The following is a 26,068-nucleotide window of genomic DNA, read 5'->3' on the forward strand; positions in this document are numbered from 1 at the left end:
CCCGTGTACCAAAGGACATTTTAAAATCCATTGTTTCTTACTCATTGTTGGATTAACTAAGGCCATTTTTGGTTCAACTTATATTAATAGCATACCCAAAGAAGAAACACCTGGGCTTTCAGTCTTTTCTAAAGGAAGAAAAATTTCTGTGTTCAGAAAGGTGGATTTAAGTTGATAACAAAGAGCTTGATAGGGAGAAAGGAAGAGAAAGTAAACAAGACACCGTTAGGACACAAAGGTTTATGTGATTTTAGCCATTACAACAGGAGTTCAGAAAGATCTCAAGTGTTACATTGATGATATTGGTATTACAAAAAAAAAAAAAAAAAAAAAAGTGACAGGCAACAGTGAAGAGCACCAGAGACCCAGCACAAACCTAAGACCATTCTCCTTCCTTCAACTGCCAAGGTATTTTCACAGATTAAGCCCCCCCACCCCACCCCCTTCTTTCATCTCAGCTTTCCCTAACCTGCTTGNCCTGGGGAACTCAAGCCTCATCCCCGCCCTCCTCCTCCTCGAAATCACCCTGCTCCCTGCTCATCAGCCGTGACATCCTGGCACTGCTGGTACTCAGACACCAGGTCATTCATGTTGCTCTCCGCCTCTGTGAACTCCATCTGGTCCATGCCCTTGCCCGTGTATCAGTGCAGGAAAGCCTTGCGCCGGAACATGGCAGTGAACTGCTCTGAGATGCGCTTGAACAGCTCCTGGATGGCAGTGCTATTGCCAATGAAGGTAGCTGACATCTTGAGGCCACGAGGAGGGATGTCACACACAGCCGTCTTGACGTTGTTGGGGATCCACTCCACGAAGTAGCTGCTGTTCTTGTTCTGCACGTTGAGCATCTGCTCATCCACCTCCTTCATGGACATGCGGCCATGGAAAATGGCGGCCAGGGTCAGGTAGCGGCCATGGCGAGGGTCGCAGGCAACCATCATTTTCTTGGAGTCGAACATTTGCTGGGTCAGCTCGGGCACTGTCAGGGCTCGGTACTGCTGGCTGCCCCGGCTGGTCAGAGGTGCAAAGCCTGGCATGAAGAAGTGCAGGCGTGGGAATGGCACCATGTTCTCAGCCAGCTTGTGCAGGTCTGTGTTCAGCTGGCCTGGGAAGCGCAGGCAAGTGGTCACTCCACTCATGGTGGCTGACACCAGGTGGTTGAGATCGCCATAGGTGGGTGTGGTCAGCTTCAGGGTGCGGAAGCAGATGTCCTACAGAGCCTCATTGTCGATAGAATAGGTTTCATCTGTGTTCTCTACCAGCTAGTGCACTGAGAGGGTGGCATTATAGGGCTCCACCAGAGTGTCAGAGACCTTGGGTGAGGGCATGACGCTGAAGGTGCTCATGATGCGGTCTGGGTACTCCTCTCTGATCTTGCTGATGAGCAGGGTCCCCATGCCTGAGCCAGTGCCTCCCCCCAGTGAGTGGGTCAGCTGGAAGCCCTGGAGACAGTCACAGCTTTCTGATTCCTTCCTCACCACGTCCAGGACAGAGTCTACCAGCTCGACCCCCTCTCTGTAGTGGCCCTTTCCCAGTTATTTCCTGCACCTCTCTGGCGGAACACAAAGTTGTCTGGCCTGAAGATCTGGCTGAATGGTCCCGACCTCACTGAGTCCATGGTGCCAGGCTCCAGGTCCACTAGGATGGCCCGAGGTACATATTTGTTGCCAGCAGCTTCATTGTAGTACACATTAATTCTCTCCAGCTGCAAATCACTGTCGCCATGGTAACTGCCAGTGGGGTCGATGCCATGCTCATCGCTTATCACCTCCCAAAATTAGCCCCGATCTGGTTGCCACACTGGCCCGTCGGGATGTGCACGATCTCGTGCTTGGTGCTGGCTGTAGAAGGGGTGGAGGCTCTTGCCCTCGGAGCACTGCATGGACAGAGGGCTAAGGAGCGCAAAAGACCGTCTGCCGGGCTTCTTGTGGATCATTTTCCATTGCCTCCAGTGGACAGTAAGGCACAATAATGAAACTGCAGATCTCATCAATAGAGGTCTAGATTTTACACCCTGGCTCTTTTGCTTAGTAGGCACCTTGAATCCTAGGCAAAGTGCCTGACCCCTCTACACCTCAGTTTTCTTGTTGGTCAGTTGGGAGCAATAGGATTGCTTAGATGGGTGTTATGAAGACACAGTGAGTTCCCGTGAAGAAAAGCCAGGGGCAGTACCAGATTCCCTACAAGGACCAGCTAAGCACTTTCTGACATTGTTGTCTGGTCTTGGCTTTCCATCTTTTGAAAATGACACTCTTGTTATTTGGAAACTGTTGTTCTTTGAAAAACATTTAATAAATGTGTGGTGTTTACCAGAGGATTGAGTGCCTTGACTGGGATCCTGCTATTTTGGAAGTGACCACTTGTTAAACTTTCCTTCGTTGTGTCTTTGCTATACAATAAACATTTTGCTTGAGGAGATTTGAAACATTCACTCTTTAGAAAGTTTATTTGTAAGCCAGGCAGTGGGGGCACACATCTTTAATCCCAGATTCAGGAGGGAAAGGCAGCTGAATCTCTAAGAGGCAACTCTGGCCTACAGATTGAGTTTCAGGACAGCCTGAAACCCTGTCTTGGGGGAAAAAAAAACAGCACAAAAGGTCTGTGTATTGCAGTTACCTATTTCTGATTGTATGCAAGTGTTTGTGAGATACTGGATATACTGACTTCAGAGAACAAACAACTTGTGGGAGTCACCTTTCTCCTTCTACAATGTGGGTTCGAGGGATGGGATTCAGGCCACAACTTGGTGGTTAGCACCTTCACCCGATGAGCCATTTTGCCAGCCTAAAGTATTGTACTTTTGTGTAATGGACTGTTGAATTTCCTCTTAATTTTAAGGTTATTTCAGTGTTGTCTGGTGGAGATACTGCAGAAGTATGTGCGTCATTACAGGCATGTAAGGATTAGTATCTCCTTCAAAAACCGCCTTTACATACCACTCGAACGCATAGCCCCCAGAGTAGCTTTCTTTCCCTCCTTTCAAGGGACTAAAAATTCTTTTAACCCAGAAAATAAAGCTCAGGCATGGTGGCAAACACTTATAATCCTTACATTCAAAAGGCTGAGGCAGGAGCATTGCTAGTTATGGGCTACATGGCAGGTTTCTGTGTAAAATAAAAGTGATATAATCCCTCTTGTGAAAATGTTAAGCTGTGTCCTCTCCCCATTCATGCTGGGTATTTTAGACCAAGGCCGGCTACAAGTTAAATGTTGATTCCTGTGGTCCCTGCTTAGAAACTTGAGAATGAGTTAAGACTCATGCTTATAATCCAACTTGCTTTGAAGATGTATTCTGTGGGTTTTAAATGCTTATTTTTTATTTTATGTATGTGAACTAGAACATACATAAGCTAAAAATTATTACTGCTTTAAGTTCTTTAAGTTGAGTGGTACCAGGCACATGTGAATCTGCAATGTTATCTCTAGAACTTTATCATCCTCAAAAGAGATGCTGAACACACTGAATGATAGCTTCCCACCCACCCTCCTCTCTCCCTCACTCCACGTGTCCTCTGTTCCAGCTCTGCTGTGTCTGCTAACTCCAGAGATCTTAGTTGATGAAATCCTGCCATATCTGCCCACTTCTGACTGTTATATTTCACCCAAAATGTTCTCAGAGCTTAATCGTGCTGCAGCATATATCAGAATCTCATCCCTTTTAAGGGATAAATACTATTCCACTGTATGGGTAGATCATGCACTGTACTTTTGGGGAGTATTGAGGTTGGCATGAGCCTACTTCTTAGTGACTGTTTCTGAGCTGGCAGACGGTGTGGATAGAGATGCCAGCTGAAGTGATACTGTTTTGCATTGTGGACACAGTGTCTGGTGGACAGAGTTAAGTTGGAGTTGAAGCACAGACTGTAGTGTGATATGGAGTCTAAAAATAGTAAAGAAAATGCCAGTGGTGATGACATCACCTGCTGTTCTGTTATACAACATTCACACATGCTTCTAGGCACTTTGCCCATGAAATAAGAACTTTTTTAGTTTCTATTTTATACATGAAGAGTTTTGTAGCATAGGCAAATTGAGTGGATTATTAAAATTACAAAATTAAAATTAGGTGGCAAAAGTGGATTCTGAAGTTGGGCTCTCTGGCTCCAAAGCTCATTTATCCCTAGATTTGGTCAATACTGACTTTATAACAGAATTGCTATGCTTTTTGCCTGCCTTCTCCTTTTCACTGTACATAACTTCCAAATTCATTGGGCAACGCAAGAACCAACCCACACTCCGAGTGGACACCCAGAATCTAGTTTGCATGGGCCAATCACATCCACAGGGAATTCAGACAACATTGCCACAACTGAGTCTTAATTCTTTCAAAGCCTTATATTTGAACACTGTGTAGTTCCCACACTCAGAGCCCTGTGGAAGGAAGCCTTTTGTTCTTAGCCTTGATGAGCATCACAATGGGTTCTGACAAACTCATTTCACAGCTAATTTGTTACTCTATGATTTCTGAAGAAATTGTTGTGAAGTAGCATTTATGTTTTTATTATCAGCCGCATTGTGATTTCTCTTGGCTCTTCATTTGCTTACACTTTATTTCTTTGACATTTGCAATTGAAGGTCCAGTTTTGGAAAGCAGTGGAAATTAAGATGTGTTTGCTCTATTTTGGCATGAAAGGCAAATCAGGTTGGTTGTTGTTGTTGTTTTTACCAGTAATATCAGGCCTGTGTCACAGTATTCTGTACATTTGGAGGTCTGAGCTGTCTATTATATCTGGAAGATGGAGATTCTGTTACCCTTTGTTAAACATCTAAGAATCTCAAGACCAAGATGCTCAGTTATCTGCCTGTATTCATGAATCCATTTTGCAAAAACTAATTCCAGCATGCTGTGTTCCGGTGAGCCATCCCATAAGAGGAGCCTCCAAGTTGTTTACTCACGTGTAGGTGTCATTTTTCCTGCAGTGATGCGTGACCTGTATTAGATTGCAGAGAGAAGGAACTGGCCTCAGAGATAATTGGATTAAAGTGGCCTGGCTTTGACATTGGCCCTAGGTGTGAGTGAGGAATCTGGACTTATTTCAGAGTTCTGCCTCAAGCAACAACGTAGACACTAGTGGCATCTACTAGGAAAATGTGGGACCAGGGACATAGGCTTGAAGCTTTAGAGCAGGGATCACGTTGTCCGGTGAGTAAGATTTGAAGCCAGAGCTATAGGACACAGAAGTCATAGTTCATTTAAGAAGTGAGGGAAGAAAAGGCCAGAGGTAGAAAGAGGAGAGAATGTAATCACAGATCCTAAAAGAGGAGAGACACTTGAAGGGAGGGAGCTTGGTCAGTGCCATAATTCCTCAAGATTAAAAGACAAGAAAACCCCTTGAATTTGTTCTTGAGGAAGTAATTTGCCTCCATTGTGGGACTTCAGTGGTCTAGTAAGATGTGAGCAGAGACTAGTGGGCAGAAAGGGGTTGAGTAGTGGACTAAAGAGAATAGTCAGAGAGAGGTGTGGGAGAGAGAGTCTTTTGTTCATTTGTGGGGTTTTGATCAAAAGATTGTAGCACTCTCAGATTAAAAACAATGCTGGGGAAGGGGAGGATGTTGAAGTGGAGGATTCAGGGGTCTTAGATGAATAATAACTCAAGAACCCTGAGGGCCAAACAAGATTCTGTCCACAGCAGAAACCATAGTCAGGCTGTGCTCAGGTGCAAAGGACACTTCTGTCCTGAGAAGAGAAAGGAGGGAAGAGATGAAGATGAGTTCCTGTGGGCTCAGGGGTAGAGCCCTTGTTGGGCCGGTGGGAAGCCCTGGGTTCAAGTCTTAACACCGAGGTTGGGGGAGGGGGCTGGGGAGGAAAGAGAATGGCAGAAGCTCTTACCTTATTGCAGCAGAAGGGTTTAAGAGATGCAAATGGATGCTGATATGGATGTTCCTCCAGTGAGTTAGGAATGGAAGATAGAGTGAAGTTTATAATGATTGTTGAAGGGAAAGGCCTGGAACTGCAGACACAATTCTAACACTCTCTTCTCATGTTGAAATTTTTGAATATGCAGAGGCAACCATTCTTGCGATTGTGTTACTTACTTAGGTTGTGTTCTCCATAGGCTTAGTTGGGAGTTAAAAGTTGGATGATTCACTGAGGGTTAATTTTATAGAATAGTTGTGTTAGAAGAATGAGAAAAAAAAACAGGAAAATTGAAGCTAATTTATTATGTGAGTAATAAAGAAATAGATAATTGGCCCCTGTGCCCCCAGTGAAATGGTTCAGAGGGTGAAGGTGCTCGCTGCCAGGCCTGACAGCTGGGGTTGTCCCCTGACCCACATAGTAGAAGGACATAACCAGCTCCTACAAGTTGTCCTCTGACCTCCACATTGCGTGCCATGGCGGCCCCTCCAAATAAAGAAATAAGAGAAAAAAGAAAAGAAAAGAAAAGAAAAGAAAAGAAAAGAAAAGAAAAGAAAAGAAAAGAAGCGAGGTATGAGCTGCACTGTTTAAAGAACACCATGGAATCTGGATTCTTGGTGTCAGGAATGCTTGTTTCTGACTCTAGGTCACCCTGTCCTGTGTATTGTAGGGTGTTTAGCAGTAGCACCCCTGGCTTCTGCGGTCTAGGTGCCAGGAACAGCTCTTTGACTATTCAGTGTTCAGTGATGTCTTTGAATATTACCAAGTGTTAAAGGACTGTCACCAAGCCAAATTGCCACAATCTCCATAAGTTCACCCGTGCCCACTTGCATAAGATAATCACAGCTGGGCCTGAGGACTTTTGACTTTTCATCATAGAAAAGGGGGCAGGACCCTCACAGGACCCTCATCTGAGCAGCTAGCCATTCCTCTGAGCCGGCTGAATGCAGTTTTGCACTAATTGCCCAAGGCCTTGAGGAGGGGCTAGAGGAAACATACTAGGGGAGGTGCTCCATCCATGCAACCACAGCAGCAGCAGCATGCATGCTGGGTACAGACCTCCTGGTGTGTCTGCTTTGGGGATATCTATGCTCCTGCCTGTAATTCCTCACCAGTTGTTCTCTAAGTGTGGTGGCTTGAATAGGTTTGGGCCCCCTAGACTCATGTGTTTGATTGCTTTGCCCACAGGAGTGATGTTATTAGGAGGTGTGGCCTTATTGGAGCGGGTTTGTGACTGTGGGGGTGGACTTTGAAGTCTCCTAGGCTTTAAACTTTGCCCAGTATGGGATTCCAGTCTCATCCAGGCTGCCCTCAGATTCAGATGCAGAACTCTTGGCTCTTCCAGCACTATGTCTGCATGCTGCCATGATGATGATGAACTAAACCTCTAAAACTATAAGACAGCCCCAATTAAATGTTTGTCTTAGGAGTTGCCGTGGTCGTGGTATCTCTTCACAGCAATGAAACCCTAACTAAGTAACCCCAATAGACTCATTGGTTCCCAGAGTGAACTTCAGTGGAATTGTACCTGGCTTCTTGCTGGGACTGAGTGTGTGTGTGTGTGCGCACGCGCGTGTGCATGTTGGGAGGGTGTTTAAGTTACCTTCAAGGAAGGAATTTTAGCAACACCAAACATCTTTTGAAAGACAAAGTCACTCCAAAGTCACTCTTAGTTAGAAGCCACCTCCTTAGTTACAGGGAGTAAATGGATTGGACACAGTGGTATATCTAAGAGACTGTTGTAGCCTGCCCTTGGATCCCTTTATCCTAGCTGGGCTGTCTTGTCTGGCCTCAGTGAGAGAGAAAGCCCTTATTCCTGATGAGACTTGATGTGCCAAGGTGGGTTGATTCAGGGAGGGGGCGCTCCCCTTCTCTGAGTGGAAGAAGGATGGGAGGGTGGGACTTGGGGGAGGTGAGCTGCAATCGGGATGTAAAGTGAATAAATAAATAATGAAAATCTTTATTCAATTGAATGTGTGTTTGTGTGTGGGGGAGGGAGAGGGAGAGGGAGACAGACTGGTATATCCCTGTGATAGTAGACAGGCTGGTGGGGAGAAGACTGGGATTGGTATCAACAGTCATCATGCATTCCGTTGGGAGAAAAGAACAGAAACCAGAGCTTCCAGTACCAGTTAGCACTTCTGTTTCCTGGGGTAGTGACCATGGCTCAGTGTGCCTTCCATTAGCTTTTCTGGTAGTTCTGTTGAAAAGTTCTGTTTATTAATTGTCTTAATTGGATGTAATACCCCTACATGGCATTTGAGGATATGCTTTGGCACAGATCTATGTACACCTTAGAAGAGAAGCCTCAACTAGGGAATTACCTCAATGAGATTACAGAAGTCTGGGGGAGCATTTTTATAATTTTATTTATTTATGTACTTATTTGCCTCCCAAATGCTGCTCCCCTTCCAGTCCCTCCCGCATAGAGTCTCTCCCCCAACTTCTTCCCTTCTCCTCTGAGAGGGTGGAGCCCAATCTGGGTAACCTCCCATCCTGGCACACCAAGTGTCTGCCAGATTAGGCACATCCTCTCCCACTGAGTCCAGACAAGGCAGCCATGAAAACTGAGCTGCCTGTCTGCTTCACATATGCCGGGGGAGGGGGCATTCGTTCCAGCCTGTGTATGTTCTTTGGTTGGTAGCTCAGACTCAGAGCTTCCAGGAGTTCAGGTTTGTTGATATTTTTGGTCTTCCTGTGGGGTTTCCTTCCCCTTCAGGGCTTTCCATTCTTCCTCCAACTTTTTCATAAGTGTCCCCAATCTTCATCTAATGTTTGGCTGTGGGTATCTGCATGTGTTTCAGTCTGCTGCTGGGTAGAGCCCCTCAGAAGACAGTTATGTTAGGCTCCTATCTGTAAGCAGAAGAGAATATCATTAATAATGTCAGAGCTTGGTACTTGCACATGGGATGGGTTTTGAGTTAGGCTGCTTACTGGTTGGCCATTCCTTCAGTCTCTACTCCATCTCTACATTTCTTTTAGACAGGACAAATTTTGGGTCAAAAGTTTTGTGGGTGGGTTGGTGTCCCTATCCTTCCATTGGGGGTCCTGCTGGCTATAGGAGGTGGCCTCTTCAGGTTCCCCACTGTTAAGATCATCTGCATTAACTTCTGGGAACCTTCCCTATCCCAGGTTTCTGGGACTTCCTAGAAATTCTCCCCTCCCCACCCACAACAGCTGCAGATTTCCATTCATTCTCCTGGCCCTCTGAGCCTCTCTCCCGTCTCTCTCTAAACCTGCCCCTGCCCCCCCCACCCCCAGTTCTCTCCCTCCCCATGCCTCCTATGACTATTTTGTTTCCCCCTCTAAGTGTGATTCAAATATCCTTGTCTGGGCCTTCCTTCTTGTTTAACTTCTTTGGGTCTGTGGGTATATCATGGGCATTCTGTACTTTTTGGGCTAATATTCACTCATTAGTGAGTACATACCATGCATGTCATTTTGGGTCTGGGTTACCTCTCTCAAGATGATATTTTCTAGTTCCATCAACTTAACTGCAAAATTCATAAAGTCCTTGTGTATAATAGCTGAATAGTATTCCATTATATAAATGAACCACACTTTCTGTGTCCATTCTTCAGTTGGGAGACATCTGGGTTGTTTCTAGTTTCTGGCAATTATGAATAAAGCTGCTATGAACATAGTGGAGCATGTGTCCTTATAATATGGTGAGGCATCTTTTGGGTATATGCCTAGGAGCAGTATAGCTGGGTCTTCAGGTAGAAATATTTTCAATTTCCTGAGAAACTGCCAGATTGATTTGCAGAGTGGTTGTCCAAACGTTGCAATCCCACCAGCAATGGAGGAGTGTTCCTCTTTCTCCACACCCTTGCCATCATGTGCTGTTGCTTGAGGTTTTGATCTTAGCCATTCTGATTGATGTAAGGTGGAATCTCAGGGTCGTTTTGATTTGCATTTCCCTGATGACTAAGGATATTGAGCATTTCTTTAAGTGCTTCTTGGCCATTTGATATTCCTCAGTTGGGAATTCTCTGTTTAGCTCTGTACCCCATTTTTAATTGGGTTATTTGGTTTGTTAGACTCTAACTTCTTGAGTTCTTTATATATTTTGAATATTAGCCCTCTGTTGGATGTACAGTTAGTGAAAATTTTTTCCTAATCTGTAGGCTGCTGTTTTGTCCTATTGACAGTGTCCTTTGCCTTACAGAAGCTTTTCAGTTTCATGAGGTCCCATGTATCAATTGTTAATCTTAGAGCCTGAGCCATTGGTATTCAGTTCAGGAAACTGTCCTCTGTACCAAAGTGTTCAAGGCTATTTCCCTCTTTCTCTTCTATGAGATTTAATGTATCTGATTTTATGTTAAGGTCATTGATTCGATTGGACTTGAGTTTTATGTAGGGTGATAAATATGGATCTATTTGCTTTCTTTTACATGCAGACATCCAGTTAGACCAGCACCACTTGTTGAATATGCATTCTTTTTTTCCATTTTATGGTTTTGTCTTCTTTTTCAAAAATCAAGTGTCCATAGGTGTGTGCGTTTATTTCTGGGTCTTCAATTCTTTTCCATTGATCAACTTTATCTGTTTCTGTACCAATACAAAGCAGTTGTTAATCACTATTGCTCTGTAATACAGCTTGAAGTCAGGGATGGTGATTCCTTTAGAGGGTTTTTTTTTTTTTTATTGTTCAGGATTATTTTAGCTATCCTGAGTTTTTTGTTCTTTTCCATATGAAGTTGAGAATTACTCTTTCAAGTTCTGTAAAAAAATGTGTTGGAATTTTTATGGTGATTGCATTGAATCTGTAAATTGCTTTTGGTAAGATGGCCATTTCATTATTTTAATTCTACTGATCCATGAGCATGGGAGACCTTTATATCTTCTGATATCTTCTTCAGGGAGTTGAAGTTCTTGTCATACAGATCTTTTACTTTCTTGGCTAGAGAGTTACACCAAGATATTTTTATTGTTTGTGGCTATTTTGAAGGTTATTGTTTCCTTAATTTCTTTCTCTGCCCATTTATCATTTGTATAAAGGAGGGCTGCTGATTTGTTTGAGTTAATTTTATATCTAGCTACTTTGCTGAAGCTGTTTATCAGCTATAGGAGTTCTCTGGTGGAATTTCCGGGGTCACTTATGTATACTATCATTTCATCCATGAGTGGTGAAACTTTGACCTCTTATTTTCCAAATTGCATTCCTTTGATCTCCTTTAGTTGTCTTATTGCTCTGGCTAGAACTACATTGAATAGATGCAATTGAAGTGCTACATTGAATAGATAGGGAGAGAGTAGGTAGTCTTGTCTTGTCTTTTAGTGGGACTGCTTCAAGTTTCTCTCCATTTAATTTAATGTTGGCTATTGGCTTTCTTTTATTATGTTTAGGTATGTGCCTTGAATCCCTGCTATCTCCAAGACTTTTAACTTGAAGGGGTCTTGCATTTTGTTACAGGCTTTTTCCGCATCTAATGAATTTATTGTGTGATTTTTGTCAGTGGTGGTACATGGCTTTAATCCTAGCACTCAAGAGGCAGAGGCAGTTGGATCTCTGTGAGTTCAAGGTCAGCCTGGTCTGCAGAGGGACATTTTTTAAAAAATGAATGATGTAGACCCTTGTGGGAGGTTACATCCCTAGTCATGAGCTGTATAAGAAAGAAGGCTGTGAAAGCTAGTGAATGTTTTCTCTGCTTTAGTTCTGCCTGGAGCTCTTGCCTTGACTCCTCAGTGATGGACTATGACACAGAGTGTAAGCTAAATAACCCATTTTTCCCCTTCTCAAATCAATTTTGGTTACATCATTTATCATAGTGCCCAAGGAGCTAACCAGGAGAAGGTTGCTCAGTGTTTCCTGGAGCAGCCACTTCCCTGACTTGTGCCTAGACATTCATGAGATTATCTGACTTGTTTTTATAACTTTTGGGTACTTCTTTTTCTCTCCGTGTCTTTTTGGCCTGACTTTGTACACCATTGGCTCAAATGCATAATTTTCCAAAAAGTTGTGGTTGCTGTGATAGAGAGATTTTATATTTTAGAGCCTTTTTATTGCATTTGGATATCTGATTATGAAGTAGGAGAAATGACAACGGATCCCAGTTTTTAAACTTCTTGAAACATTCTGTTTCTCCCTTTACCATTCTTCTGTCTTTCCTGCTTATTGTTTTATCTTTATTCTTCATGGGCCATTTTGTGTCTATGTATTGCTGATTGAAAACTAATGACAGTGGACTCTAAAGGTCGTGATGGTGGTGGCCGCAGAGGTGGTGGTGGGTGTGTGTTTCCAGTGTGCACCACAGTGTGCCAGTGTGAGCCACCAGGCATTGTCAGAGATCACAGGACAACTTTTGAGAATTGGTTCTCTCCTTCCCCTGTGGATCCCAGGAATCAAACTGAGATCACCAAGTTTCCAAGCATTTTCCTACCTTCATATCCTCCTATCTCCACCTTCAAAGCTCTGGGAGTAGATGTGTCACTACACTGGGTTCATGAGGTACTGTGGCTGACCCCACATTTTACCCTTTAATGGTCTTCCCTATATTGGTTAAGTCCATACTTCTTTTAAAAAGCATCTACAATTTTTTTTTAATTAATTGGCTGGGGTGTGTGAGTGCCATCACATGTGTGAACAGTTAGAGGACAATTTCATGGAGCTGATTCTCTCCTTCCAGCTTTACTTGGGCACTGGGGATCAATCATGCCCGTGCTTCAGTGGCAAGCACCTTTTCCTGTTGTGTATCTCATTATCCCTCATCTTGTTTTTTTTTTTTAATCACATTTCAATTAGTTCAGATAGTATTTTTCATCTAGAAAGTATGATGATTAGCTCAACGCCTTTTCCATTTAAACATTAAAAGCAAAAATACCCCCCAAACTGTCTTTTATGAAGACTCGCTGATGCAAGTCTTGACATTATATCATTTAGGGTTACCACAGGAAAACACATTTTAACTGGACTCCTACCCAGATCCCCATACTGTGAAATAAGATCCTGGGTGATTTTGTTGTTGACACAGGGTCCCTTATTGTCCAGGATAACCTGAAACTCACTAGATAGCAGAGACTGGTCTTGAACTTCATATCCTCCTATCTCCACCTTCAAAGCTCTGGGAGTAGATGTGTCACTACACTGGGTTCATGAGGTACTGTGGCTGGAACCCAAGGCTTTGTGCATGCCAGTCAAGCACTCTAACAATTGAGCTTCATGGCCAGCCCTCTATTAGTGATTGATAACGGTATTTTATGACTTCATTACCACACTCAAATATGAAGATTTCAGCCGGGCGTGGTGGTGCACGCCTTTAATCCCAGCACTCAGGAGGCAGAGGCAGGCAGATTTCTGAGTTCCAGGCCAGCCTTGTCTACAAAGTGAGTTCCAGGACAGCCAGGGCTACACAGAGAAACCCTGTCTTGAAAAACAAACAAACAAAGAAAACAAATATGAAGATTTCTATGAAAAGGGTGAGTTTCTTCCTTCCCTAGGGAAGCTATTTTATACTGAGATGATTTATTCTGATGTTCAGAGTGTGGCATTTCAAAAGAGGTATGGTTTTTTGTTTTGTTTTTTTGTTTGTTTGTTTTTGTTGTTGTTGTTGTTGTTGTTGTAGTCCATTTGCACTGAGTACAGAACATAGATCCCCAACTATGCAGATGACTGGCACTTATACCAGGAAGAGCAACATCCAATCCCAGTCTTCATGACTGCTGTTGCGGAGCCATCTGTGTGCTGGTTGCAGCCATGTTGTGTTGTACCTGTACCTGTAACTCAAATCTAACATTCTCAGTTGATCACATTGGAGCAGATAGATTCATGAGTGCTTCGTCTGTTGTTACTGACACATTGTGTGTGTGTGTTGGGGGTGGTGGTTTGGAACTTGTTATTATCTTTTCTAATACAAATGATGTTCCAGGCTCTGGATGTACCATGGTTATGGTTATGTTGCTTCTAGTCATTTCTTGCAGTGGTTTCAGAAGTAATTTATGCACCAACTTAAGGCCAACACTTCTGTGAGTCCCTGTGGCAGCGTGCCTCTCTGTTTGATCTCCAGGTACAGCTTTTCCATACTTGCAGTGCCTTCGTCCATAGGTGTAATCTGAGAGGGAAATGAGCCATTTAACCTTATATTTAAGATGTCCTAACTGGGATGATGAGATGGCTCAGCAGGTTAAATGCTGATGACCTGAGTTCAGTCTCCATGCTCCACAAGTTGACTTCTAATCCACAGACGCAAATAAAAGTCTCAATGTTAACATGGATCCCAAAGTGTCAGTTACATGTTTAACTCTAAAAGATGATTGAGGAGCTGGAGAGACGACACTGCAATTAAGAACACTTGCTGTTTTTCCAGAGGACCTGCTTCCACCGTCCAGCCCCTGTATCGTAGTTCACAGCCATCTGTAACTCCAGTTGCAGGGCATCCAATGCCCTCTTCTGGCTTCTGTAGCCTCTAGGTATGCATGTGGTACACAGACATGCATGCAGGCAAAATTTCCGTGCACAATTTTTTAATTTGATGGAGATCTTACATAAATATTTAAACTATAATAGATTTCTGATGTTAGAGGTGTTTTTATGAGGTTGGTAAAGAAAGGGCTGGGGATGTAGTTCAAGGGTAGAATTCTTGTTTACATTGCATTGTTGAAGACTTTGGTGTGATCCAGCATAGAGGAAAAAAAATGCTGAGCAGATCTTCATATCTTGCAATGAGTGAAAAAGTCCTTTCCTAAGAACAGGGCGTCCATCTGGAGTGTACATTCGGAATCTCCCTCTGTTAGGAAGCTGTGCCGTGGTGTGTATTTATTCCCACACTCTGCCAGAGTACAGATGCTGATGGTCTGAATGCTTCTGTTGTTTTGAAGGAGCCTTGCTTTTGACTCTATCTGTACAGCCAGTGACATGGTCACCAGATAAATCTCTAGGTGAAGAGAGCTTGTCTCCTTAGTGGCTAAGGAAGTGTATATCCTAGGACAGGAACAGGGGAACCTCTTGCCCTTCCTGTGTAGCTTCCTATAAAGAAGACAAAGAGACTGAGTATAAGGCAGGAAGTGGGGGCTGTGGGGTCAGACAGGGGCCAGGAATGGGGGAGGTATGGAAAAAAAAAAGGTTATTACACATCCTGCAAATTTTGAATGACCAAAATCCCTCACTGTGCTAAGCAGCAAGCTTCCTGCTTGGGAAGCCCCTTTGCAGGTGGCTGGAACTTTTTGCCAGATGCAAGGATTTTTTTTTTTAAAGCATCATTGAAAATAAATGTCCAATTGCAGTAATTGGGAGTAGATCAGTCTTTGATTAGTTCTGGCATTTCATGTTTCTGTTAGGCATACCGATCCTGAAAGTTCAGTACTTTGTTTTAACAAGAACTTCCGTGAGTCCATAGAACATGTGTAAATTTGGGATTAGCAGCACATGTAGGTCACCTTCATTGCTGAGACCAGGAAACAAAAACAAAAACATGGCAATGATAAAGAGCAAGTAAAATTTTCATTGTGTTGTAGAGGATCTTTCAGCCTTTATGTAGGGCCACTCCCTTTCCGAGTGACCATTATGCAGTCATGCACTATTCGTGGCTGCACTTTAACCTGGAACCTATACACTGTATAATGCAGTGGAGAGGAGCCTTGCTCTTTGCTTCCTTTAATGTGAGGCCAAGGGCAGCCTTGGGTGCCCTGTACTGGCTGTGTTGGTGTTTCCGCAGCAGGCTTCCACTGTCCTGGAGTTTGGCAGTTAGGCTGCTCTGGGGGTGGACTGTTCCCTACCCTCCTGGTGGGTGCTGAGGTCACAAGTGTACCCACCACTCCTGGCTTCCTCAGCTGGGTTCTGAGGGCTGAGCTCAGGTCCTCATGCTTTCACGACAAGTACTTTACCAACTGTGCCATCTCTTTAACCAGTTATTCCTAGATTTTCTTTAATTTTATGTATGCAGTGGCTTAAGAGAATCCTGATTGCATGGCTTTGAGGGCAAGGGTTGGTTCAGGTAGCTCAGCTGTTCATTCTATAAGAATTCTCTGAATGTCCTGTTTCCAGTGTGGGTTGTTGGCTGCTCCTAGAGGCTGTCCTTTCCTAGCCCTGGAGTCATTCATCTGAGACTCTGCATCCCCAGCAGCCCCTGCCTCCCCCAGGCCGTGTGTAGTGCTTGCGGTCCACACAGCAGCTTGGAGAAATATGATGATCCAGTTCCAAGCGGGGAGGTGATTGTTTAATTATCATTTTGCCCTGGGGAATTCCAAGCTATAAATGATTGTATGAATTTCTGAGAATATTCACAAATATGAATCTCAGTTACTAATACTGAAGTACCAGCTGTTTGTTATTCTCTGGGAAGTCATTCCGAGATGTTGGGAAGAAAAATATCTGAGACATCACCAATAGTCTTCCTAGATTAAAATTGGTCCAGAAAATTGCTTGACTGCAACAGTGTTACACAAAACTAATAGTATTTGGTGAAATTCTCAAAGTTAATTTTAGAGGCACACAGTGTATTTTCATCATATTTACCTGCATTTTCCTCATGATGCCTCCCATACCAGCCCCCACCCCTTTTCAACTTCAGGTCTTTTTTAAAGAACCCACTAAGTTTAGTTTGTGATGTTCATCTAATTCTAATGGGTATGGGACTACCTACCAGAGTAAGGATGGCCTTCCAGAGAGCCACACTTTTAAAGAAGGCGGAGACTTTCCCTTCTAGAGCTTTCAAGTATCAATGACTCCTCAGGATGGAAGGCCAGGGGCCACTTATGAGTCTGTCCCAGCTCCAGGCTAGAATGTTGCCTGCTGTGAATTCATGAACAAGGCTGTTCTGTCACATCTAGAAGACACTTGCTTAGGCTCAGTACTCTCTGACTTTTAGGGTCTTTCTGTCTGTCGTTGAGCTGTAGACCCTAGGGTTAAGAATTTTGCAGTTCTGCAGTGTTTTCTGATTAGTCTTTACAAAGCATACTTTTGTAGTTACAAGGTTGCAAGGCAAAGCTTCCTTCAGAAAAAAAGGCAACCCAAGAAATTCCAGGGAGCTGTGACTTCGCATGCAGGCTGTAAGCCACATGCCAGCAGGCTGCATGAGGCAGGAACTCTGAAGCCATGGTGAGGGCGAAATGTAAGTTTTCCTACGAAGAATTGTAGAATAAATTGTATCCAGCTTCTGGAAACAGTAAGGGACAAGAAAGAGCCACAAGTCATTTATTTCCCTCTTTCCTCAGTTCTCCTTGGAACAGGCTGGTAGATCTGACCTTATGTCTGGCACCACAGAGGTGTCAGGCATTAGTCACAGCTGCTTCACATGGGATCAGGTACAGGCCCTGCCTGTCCTGTGTCACCTGCTGGCTAGAGATCTTTGCAGAAGTAGCTGACCCTATGTGTGGGTTTGGGGGTGGGTGATCTGTTCAGGCAGCTCAGGGCTAAGCTCCTCTTGGAAATTGTTCTAAACCTTCCGTCACACTAGACTTCTTTCCTTCAGGGGATGATAGATGTAGGAGCCCAGGCTCTGCCTGTTACCTGGAGACAGGCCTTCAGGAGAGCTTGGCCACTCTTGCAAGAGTGTTCAAAGGATCTGTAGAGACTGTTCACCTGCTTATCAGACATTGACTTCTCCATTCAGAGCATGACAGAATTTCTACACCAGAAATCTGAAGGGAAGACATCATCCCAGGCCCTTTTTTTCGTTTCTGAGGAAGCCAACTGCTTTTGACTCCCCTAACTACCCAATCCATGCTCTCTCTTACAGCCTTTGATCCTTGCCATGATTTAGGGAACAGAGTCCACCTATGCTTGGCTGAAAAGCACTTTTCTGGGTATTTAATTTCCCTGTCACTCTTTTTTTGTTTTTATTTTCATGGGGGTGGGGGGAGGCAGGTTCTCTGTAGCCTAGGCTGGCCTAGAACTCATCATGTAGTGCAAGCTAGCCTTAACCTTAAAGAGATCCTCCTACCTCAATTCACAAGTGCTAGAATTATAGGCACCAACCACCACATCCCTCTTTATCCGTATCATTTTAAAATAATAGGTCTACATTTGATTCCAGATTAAATAATTTGTATCAGGGTTTCTCAAGTTGTATACTATGATTTTAAATTCATTATGGTGATATTACATTTATTTTAGGTCTTTTGTTTTTAATATATGGAGAAAAACAAGTTAGCAAATCCAACGTATGGTTTTATGCTTATTACTTTCTAAGGTGAAAAAAGCTGGGCTAGAGAAATGGCTCAGCAGTTAAGAGCACTGACTGCTCTTCCAGAGGTCCTGAGTTCAAATCCCAGCAACCACATGGTGGCTCACAACCATCTGTAATGAGGTCGGATGCCCTCTTCTGGTGTTTCTGAAGACAGCTACAGTGTATTTGCATATAATAAATAAATAAATAAATAAATAAATAAATAAATAAACAAATCTTTTAAAAAATCACTAGACAATTTAGTTATTAGGTAGATTTGGGTTAGAGATACTAAGAAGGCCACAGACGTGGTGAAGGTGGCAAAGTGTGGCTGACGTTTGAGGAATACTCTTTTAAACACATATGCAAGGCTATAAAGTGTTAATTTTTTTTTTAGATATTTCTCTCTCTCTTTCTGTGTGTGTGCATGCGTGCATGACTGCAGGTGCTTCTGGAGCCCAGAAGAAGGCATAGGATCTGGAGTTCACGGCTATTGTGAGTTTCCTGATATGGGTGCTGAGACTTAAACTCAGTCTTCTAGAAGAGCAGCAAGCACTCTTGTCCCCTAAGCCATCTCTCCAGCCTCTGAAGGTCATTAAAATAAATTATGAAGTTGACATGGTGTGCCATGATGGAAGGAGATAGAAACTCGGCAGCTTGGTTCATTAGCAACAAATTCAATATCTCTCCCCACCCCCACCCCCACCCCCACCCGAAGACAAGACAGTGTTTCTCTGTGTAGCCCTGGAAGTTTTTGTAGACCATGTTGGCCTCAAACTCACAGAGATCTGCCTGCCTCTGCTTCCTGATTGCTGGGATTAAAGGTGTGTACCAGCACACCTGGCTTATGCATGTCTCTTTTAAGTACTTCTTTAAAAATACAGGCTGACAGCAGCCCTCAGCAGGAGCATGTGCATGCTGTATGAGGGCTTTGCTAATATCTGAAGGGCACATAGAGAACTCACAGCAACCTCTGTTGAAGTTGAAATGGCTACCCTGTCTGTCTGTGTCCCCTAGCCCAGCTTTGCAATCCTGTGAACTACATCTGTATAAGATCTGACTGGATCTTCACTTTAAGGTCTAGTGGCTTCAGTGCGCCTCCAGAGCTGCACAATCCTCAGCCTAAGCTGAGGACACTTTTATGACCCCAGAAGGGATCCTTGTAGCCTGTATGGTCGTTCCTTCTTTCCCTCACTCCCACTGCATGGCATCTGCTTAGTTGGTACACTGTCACTGTGGACTTGCCAGCTTAGGCATCTGTGTAGCAGAGTTAAGCAGGATGTGGCCTTTGTGTCTCACTTTGCTCTCAGCATAGTGCCTCCAAGGTTCATCTGTTCTGAGCAACCATCAGCACTTCCTTTGTATGACTGGATAACATTCCATTATGAGACTAGAACACATTGTGTATAACCAGTTATCAGATGACGAACATTTGGGTGGGCTTTACTGTTTTAAAACAAATACATTGTGGCTTTTCCACCAGACTATTCTATAATCGTGTTTTAGAGGGCTTGTGTTTGGGAGGACAAATTGGCATTTGAATCCCTATCTTTAATTTCTCTTTGCTAATAAAATGTGCTCTAAGAGTTGGAGTAGCTGATAGCACTGTGTAACAGCAGCTGTTACTAACACTGGAAATATTTCCGAGTTCTATTCCAGCTTCAGTTTCACAATTAGCTGCTTTTAAAATGAAATTTCTCACATTTCTAGAAGAGGTGATTTTACTAAAAAGGCTGATATTTTTGTCTGTATTTATAATTTTTTCTAATCTCTTAATTTTTACTGTGCTTATCCCTATAACCCAACCCTGTTACTCTATACCTGTTTCTAGTATGAATAGTTATAGACAAAAAATAAATCACATTATATCTTCTAACACAGTTTGAATGTTTTGATATTTTTATGCATCATCACAAAATTCTCTGGGTGGTTAGATGACTCTTTAACTGTCAACTCAGCTCTTTCACTTTGCAGCTGCATCAATTGACTTATATCCAAAAGATCTTTGGTGGCTGTTGAACTTGGGTCCCTGTGGGCAGACCACTTCAAAGTCTCCTTGTCTCAGCCTTGTCCTCATGACTGGGCCTACTGCTCTGCCATGAGATGGACTACTTAAGTTCTGAAGGCTTTCAAAACCATACCCTGAGAATATTGGTGTGGAGGGAGAACTGAGGTGGATTTCCAGCCTCTTTGGGTTCTCTTTTGGAAACTGGATTCATCCTTCTCATAGTTGTTAGCCAGCTGTACCTGTGCTAGGTAGAAATAGGCCTGAAGAATGGGTTTATTTCCAAATTTTTCCATTCTTTAACACCTTCACACTATCATCTGACTCCCAGAGTGCCCATTTCAGTGTCTGGTAGGAGGAATGTTTTGTGAATTGTGTTTTGTCCAGTTGGGATGCATGGAATATCTCATTATGACAGTCCATGTTTGGAGCTTGGTTCCAGCTGTAAGCTAGTGGAATGTAAGCATGATGGGATACAATGTTGCATAGTGAAGTTTTACTAGATTACATCTAAAACACACCTTTTGTCTGATAGGTGTGGGGTTTTGTCACTCCTTACATTTAGAGGTTCAGTGTCATATTCCTGGGTGGCAGGCAGTAGATGTGGTATTGAATGAATAGGAAGACAAAGATAGTGGTTGTTTGGGGTGTCTTTCAGAAGCACAGGGCTGAATGTATAGTTATGCCACAGGACTGCAGCATCAGCACTGTGGAAAATTGTACCATCTGGGTGAAAGAAAAGCAACATGTAGTCTTCAATGAAATAAAGAAAAGGATTCTTGTCACTCATCCAAGATGAGTGAGGTGACAGCTTGAGCTGCACCTGCATTCCAGATCAGCATAACATTCAGTCTACAGAATTGAGGGATCCTCTCCAGATGTGTGCCCCACATTTGTTTACTCTGGCTAGTTCCATCTACCAGAGCATCAGACTTCTCCAGCTACACCTTACTAAGATGACTCCCCCACCCCAACAGGGGTGGGGCCACCCTTGCTCCCCACCGCGCATCAGAAATCCATACTTCTCTCTGTTCCCAAGACTGGCTACTGGTTGCCCATACTTTCCTTAGCTTCTGCCTTTATTGACTTGATAGCTGCCTGCAGGTCTTGTTTGGGAACTTTAGGGCTAGTAAATGTAGAGTGGATTAGCAACTTGATGCCTTTGAAGTTGTGCTTGCCAATTCTAACGTGAGCTAGCAGCTGCTCAGACTGCAACTAGGACATCAAAGTTGGCTTCTGTGCTGGACATGAACTTCAGCAGGCCCTTCTTTCTGAATGGGCCTTCCCACAAAGGCCCCTAGAAACCTACCCATCACAAGTATGTGGTTTGCATTGTCATAGTCCTCCACGTAGGGTGATTTTCTGTTTCTATTTTTAAAATTTTCCATAAAGGCCAGGAATGGTTGTACACATTTACAATCCCAGCACTTAGGAGGTAAAGATGGGAGGGTCAGAAGTTCAAGGCCAGCCTGGGGTATAAGAGATGTTGATTAAAACAAACAACAGCAACAAAAAGAGTTGGTAGAGTGTTTGCGAGTATTCACAGAACCCTGACTTAAATTCTCAGTACTGTACAAATGAGATGTGGGGCCTATGCTTATAATCCCAACACTGGAGAGGTGGAGACAGGAGGATCAGAACTTGAGGCCATGAGCTCACATTGCCTCCATCGATTTAATTATTAGCTATGTGACCTTAGGCAGGATGTAGAGTTCCTGTGCTGTAGGTCTCATACTTGTAAGACTAAGGATTGTACTGACATCATAGTTACTGTAAATGCAAAGTGAGTTAAGGTAGTCAAATGATTAGAGCAAAGCCTAGTACCTTGATGAGGTTGAATGGCAGATGTTATCAGTGCTTTTAAGAGGCAAGTTTAGTAGAGAAGACGTGTTTCTCTGTGAGGTTAGGAGGATGATACTGTGGCTAGAGGAGAGCCTGCCACATTCAGATATATGGTTGATTAGATAGGCTTTGAATGTCAAAGTTTGGGTTTTTTTTTTTTCTTTAAAATAAGGTAATATATTCTTTCTTTACTTCTCCCTCTCCTTTTGATATAGAACTGGTTTGCTTGAGGATCTTAGCCTTAGGGATGTGGAAGAGAAGAAAGACTGCGTACAAGCTGTAAACTTGGAACAGATTAAAACAGCACTAAGGTAGAACAGCCCCCAAATTTTCATAGCTTAGTAAAGATCACAGCCAGACAATCTGAGTTACATCCCCAGGAACCGCATGGTAGTAGGAGTAGGAGACCCCAGAAGTTGTCTTGTCTTGTTAGGTGTGTGTATGGTGTTCACAGGTGTGGTGTGTATGATCCCCACAACAATTAATATTTTTAAGGTACTATTTTTTGCTTGCTGAATGTCCCCCAGAGTTCAGGTAGAGCATCCAGTCTGTTGGTTCATACTTCTAAAAGAGCAGGGTCAAACTCCCACAATTTCATGCCAGGCCTTGAATTTAGCTGGCAGATACCTTCAGTCTCCAAATTGGCACCTAGAAAAACCACAGGAAAGTATCCAATCTCAGGAGCCCAAGGATGCAGGCCTCCATGGGGAGGAAGAAGTGGTGTCATCCCACACAGGTGCTCAGGATGGTTTGAGTTGGTCTCGGTATGAGCATCACTGCATCCAGTGTAGATGAGCTGGATAAGAGAAGCTGAGACAGTAGAACTGAAAAGGGAGGAAATGTGACAAGACAACAGAAATTTGAAAGCCGCCATGTTTAAGGGTATAATAAGAAATTCATGGACCACCCTTGGTGCAGCCTCTGATGCTGTAGGCCCTTGAGGTCTGGTATTATGGGTGCCTGGCTCATAAGTATTAAAGTAGGTTGAGAGTTAGTAGAGGGGCTGTGCCCATCTCCTTTCCAGAACTCATCTTTCCCCCTTTATGGTTGGGAGACGAACCTTTGGTTCTCTTTGCTTCTGCAATGAAAATCATGAGCTTTCTATGTGACCTTCATACAGACAGTATGTCCTGAACACCTTAGTGGGTAAGAGGGAACATTCTAGAGTCTGGTGCTTTACTCAAATGATCCTGGGCCTGTATCTCCAAGATTCTACCTTTCCCTTGCCCATGAAGTAACACTATTAGGGACTGCAGAAGATAGTTCTCCCAAGGAAGACATAATGGGGTATGGAGTTGGGGATTGCATGGCTAAAAGCAGCGTACTTTTGGCAATTTAACTCTTTCTTTAGAAGAGTTGTGGCTATTCTGTGGCCACAAGCCAATGGCTTCTGGCAATTTAAATCCTGATGATAATAGCATCAGGAGATTAAGAAAAAAGGCACCAGAGACAGCTTAAACATCTAACACCAGAGATTACCAGATGGCAAAAGGCAACCATAGAATATTATTAACAGAAAGTGGTCTTCACTTGGTATCATCGGAACCCAGTACTCCCACCACAGTGAGTCCTGGATACCCCAACACAACTGAAAAGCAGGATTTGGATTTTAAATCATATCTCGTGATGCTGGTAGAGGACTTTAAGAAGGGCATTAATAACTCACCTAAAGAAATAAAGGAGAACACTGCTAAACAGGTAAAAGTACTTAAAGAGGAAGCTCAAAAATCCCTTAAAGAATGACAAGAAAACACAACCAAACAGGTGATGGAATTGAACAAAAACATCCAAGACCTAAAAAGGGAAGTAGACACAATAAAGGAAACCCAAAAGGAGACAACTCTGGAGATAGAAATCCTAGAAAAGAGATCAGGAACCATAGATGGTGTTTTGCTAGGGCAAACATGTGAAGGAGTGTTTCACTGAAGCTGACACAGGTGAAAGGATGTTTTGCTAAAGCAAGCATGTGAAAGGACATGTGATGAAGGATTCTTCGCTAATGGCACACATGTATTGGTCCACCTTACATACATTATGAGCTTCATTTGTTGGGACTCCATAGAGAGAAACACATAAAAAAAAAAATTCTGGTAATGGCTTTTTGCAGCTTCCTTGGATTTGGCTGATTGGCAGAGTGATGTCAGTTGATACAGACTCGCCTGGAGTTTTGCTAAATCAGACTCATATGCTGAGGTGAGACACAGGTGAGGCAAGACCCGTGGAGGACATGTGATATTTGGGGGGAGTATAAAGGGAACTCAACGGACTGTTAGAAGGGCTTGCTTGTAGATACAATGCTTCTTTGTCTCTTGTCTTCGCTGATCTTTCTTTGGTGAGAGAGGCACAGCTAAGAAGAACTGGCATTCCTGGATCCTAATCCCTCCTGCCAACTTGGCTGAGGCCTAGCTGTCTCTGCTAGATCATGCCACCTCTGCTGACTCGTGTTTGCCCCGACTCTACCAAGCTGGACTGCTGGTATATTCGTGAAGTATTTGCTAGTGGATGGAGCTGCCGCAGACCTGTAAACTGAACTGCTCATTTCTATACAGTGCAGATGGGTTTGCTCCAAAGAAGCATTTCTAAACAGCTCCACTTCCCCTGTATCCTAATAACCTTTCTTTTCCACTACCTCTGGTGGGTGGTGGGCTAGAAGGGAGGTTAAAGCATCATTTAAAGTAGGCTTTAAAAAAATTAAAGTTACAATGGATGAAAGCAATATGGAGTTTGTAGTGTTAAGCTGGACCCTTCAATACATACATGTGTGTGTGTGTGTGTGTGTGTGTGTGTGTACATTTATTTGGTGGATGGAGCAAAGCCCTCAAAGCCACACTTTATTTGTTCTCTCTGACCTTTTAATACCTTCTTAGAGAAAAGTTCTTTATAAAATTACCTTATAAATAAAATGTTACACAAAAGGGAAGTTCAAGAAGGATGTCAATACTAAGTTCAAATCAGTGTTTCATTCTATAAGCTCATTATAAACTCAAAGCAGCAGTTTCACATGGCCTTGCTTTATCATAGTGCATACCTATGGTTTTATCCTTGGACCTGGCCTACAATGAATGTTTTTCCTTGATCACAAATCTGTCCCAAGCCTCTCTCTCTTCTTAGTGTATTTATTGTATTCCTTATGATGCAGCCTTTACTTACTATTCTATGAGGAGGGGGCATATTCTATTCTTGATTCTAGCTATATTATATCTTTCGGACAAAAAACTAAAACCATCTCCTTAAACTTTCTTCTTAAAATTATTTGAATCAAATCAGGAAGTTAGTAAAGCCATTAATTCATCTAAACAGCATTAATTCATCCAAGTTCATCTTTATGTTGATCTGCAGGAAATTTGCCTAATAGGGTGGGCTAATGCCCAGGAATCACTAGGCTATGTAATAATGACAAGAAGGGCACATCAGCAGTGAGAAGCAATCCTGGGAGGAAGTCTCTGGGCTGTGCCTCTCCAGATCGCACCCACTGCAGCCATGCAAGCCGGTGGGCCATCTCCAGGAAACTCGCTTGCTTGCCATAGCCTTTCCTAGATGGCTTATGTCTATAGGGAGTATGTTGAATGTACCCTAAGTTCTCTGTAATTATCAATTATTTTTCTTTTAAGTAGACCATCTATAATGTATGGTTTCAGTGCTCTCTGCTAGGTTTGTCCTTTCTTTCTTTCTTTTTTTTAAATTGGATATTTTCTTCATTTACATTTCAAATGCTATCCCAAAAGTCCCCTATACCCTCCCCCATGCCCTGCTCCCCTACCCACCCACTCCCACTTCTTGGCCCTGGCTTTCCCCTGTACTGGGGCATATAAAGTTTGCTAGACCAAGGGTCCTCTCTTCCCAATGATGGCCAACTAGACCATCTTCTGCTACATATGCAGCTAGAGACACGAGTTCTGAGGTTTGGCCTTTCCCTTTTTCCCATAGACTCACTTTATTTCTTAACTGGCAAGTAAAATTATCTGTCTGTATAAGGGAGATTTGGCACTCTGTGGGCATGTCTTTAACAGTTTTCACATCAAAAGATTATTTTCTAATTTTAAAATATAAATATTTCATGTGAAATATTAGAAACCCAGTATGTCATCCGCTGTTTTTAATGTCTGATAGTGCTAGGAAATAAATACATCAGTGTTTGTCACAGCATGTCTAAGAAATCAGAGGCTGCAGTTGAGTGATTGGTCCACCTCTGCAGCAGGTATAGGTCTTAATAATGAAGTGGAAGAATGAAGGCTCCTTCCCTCTCTAACTTTGGAGCCTTCC

General features: G+C 43.2%; 1 protein-coding gene and 1 pseudogene across 12 annotated transcripts in view; one reads left to right on the forward strand and one right to left on the reverse strand.

Moving 5' to 3' along the window:
- Aopep (aminopeptidase O (putative)) overlaps positions 1-26,068 on the forward strand; it is a 317,543-nt gene that overhangs the window by 1,914 nt on the left and 289,561 nt on the right. The gene's annotated exons all lie outside the window — the stretch shown is intronic.
- Positions 488-1,844, reverse strand: LOC110308594 (annotated as a pseudogene).

This window comes from Mus caroli, chromosome 13 (assembly GCF_900094665.2).
Source record: "Mus caroli chromosome 13, CAROLI_EIJ_v1.1, whole genome shotgun sequence".
NCBI classification, from domain to species: Eukaryota; Metazoa; Chordata; class Mammalia; order Rodentia; family Muridae; genus Mus; species Mus caroli.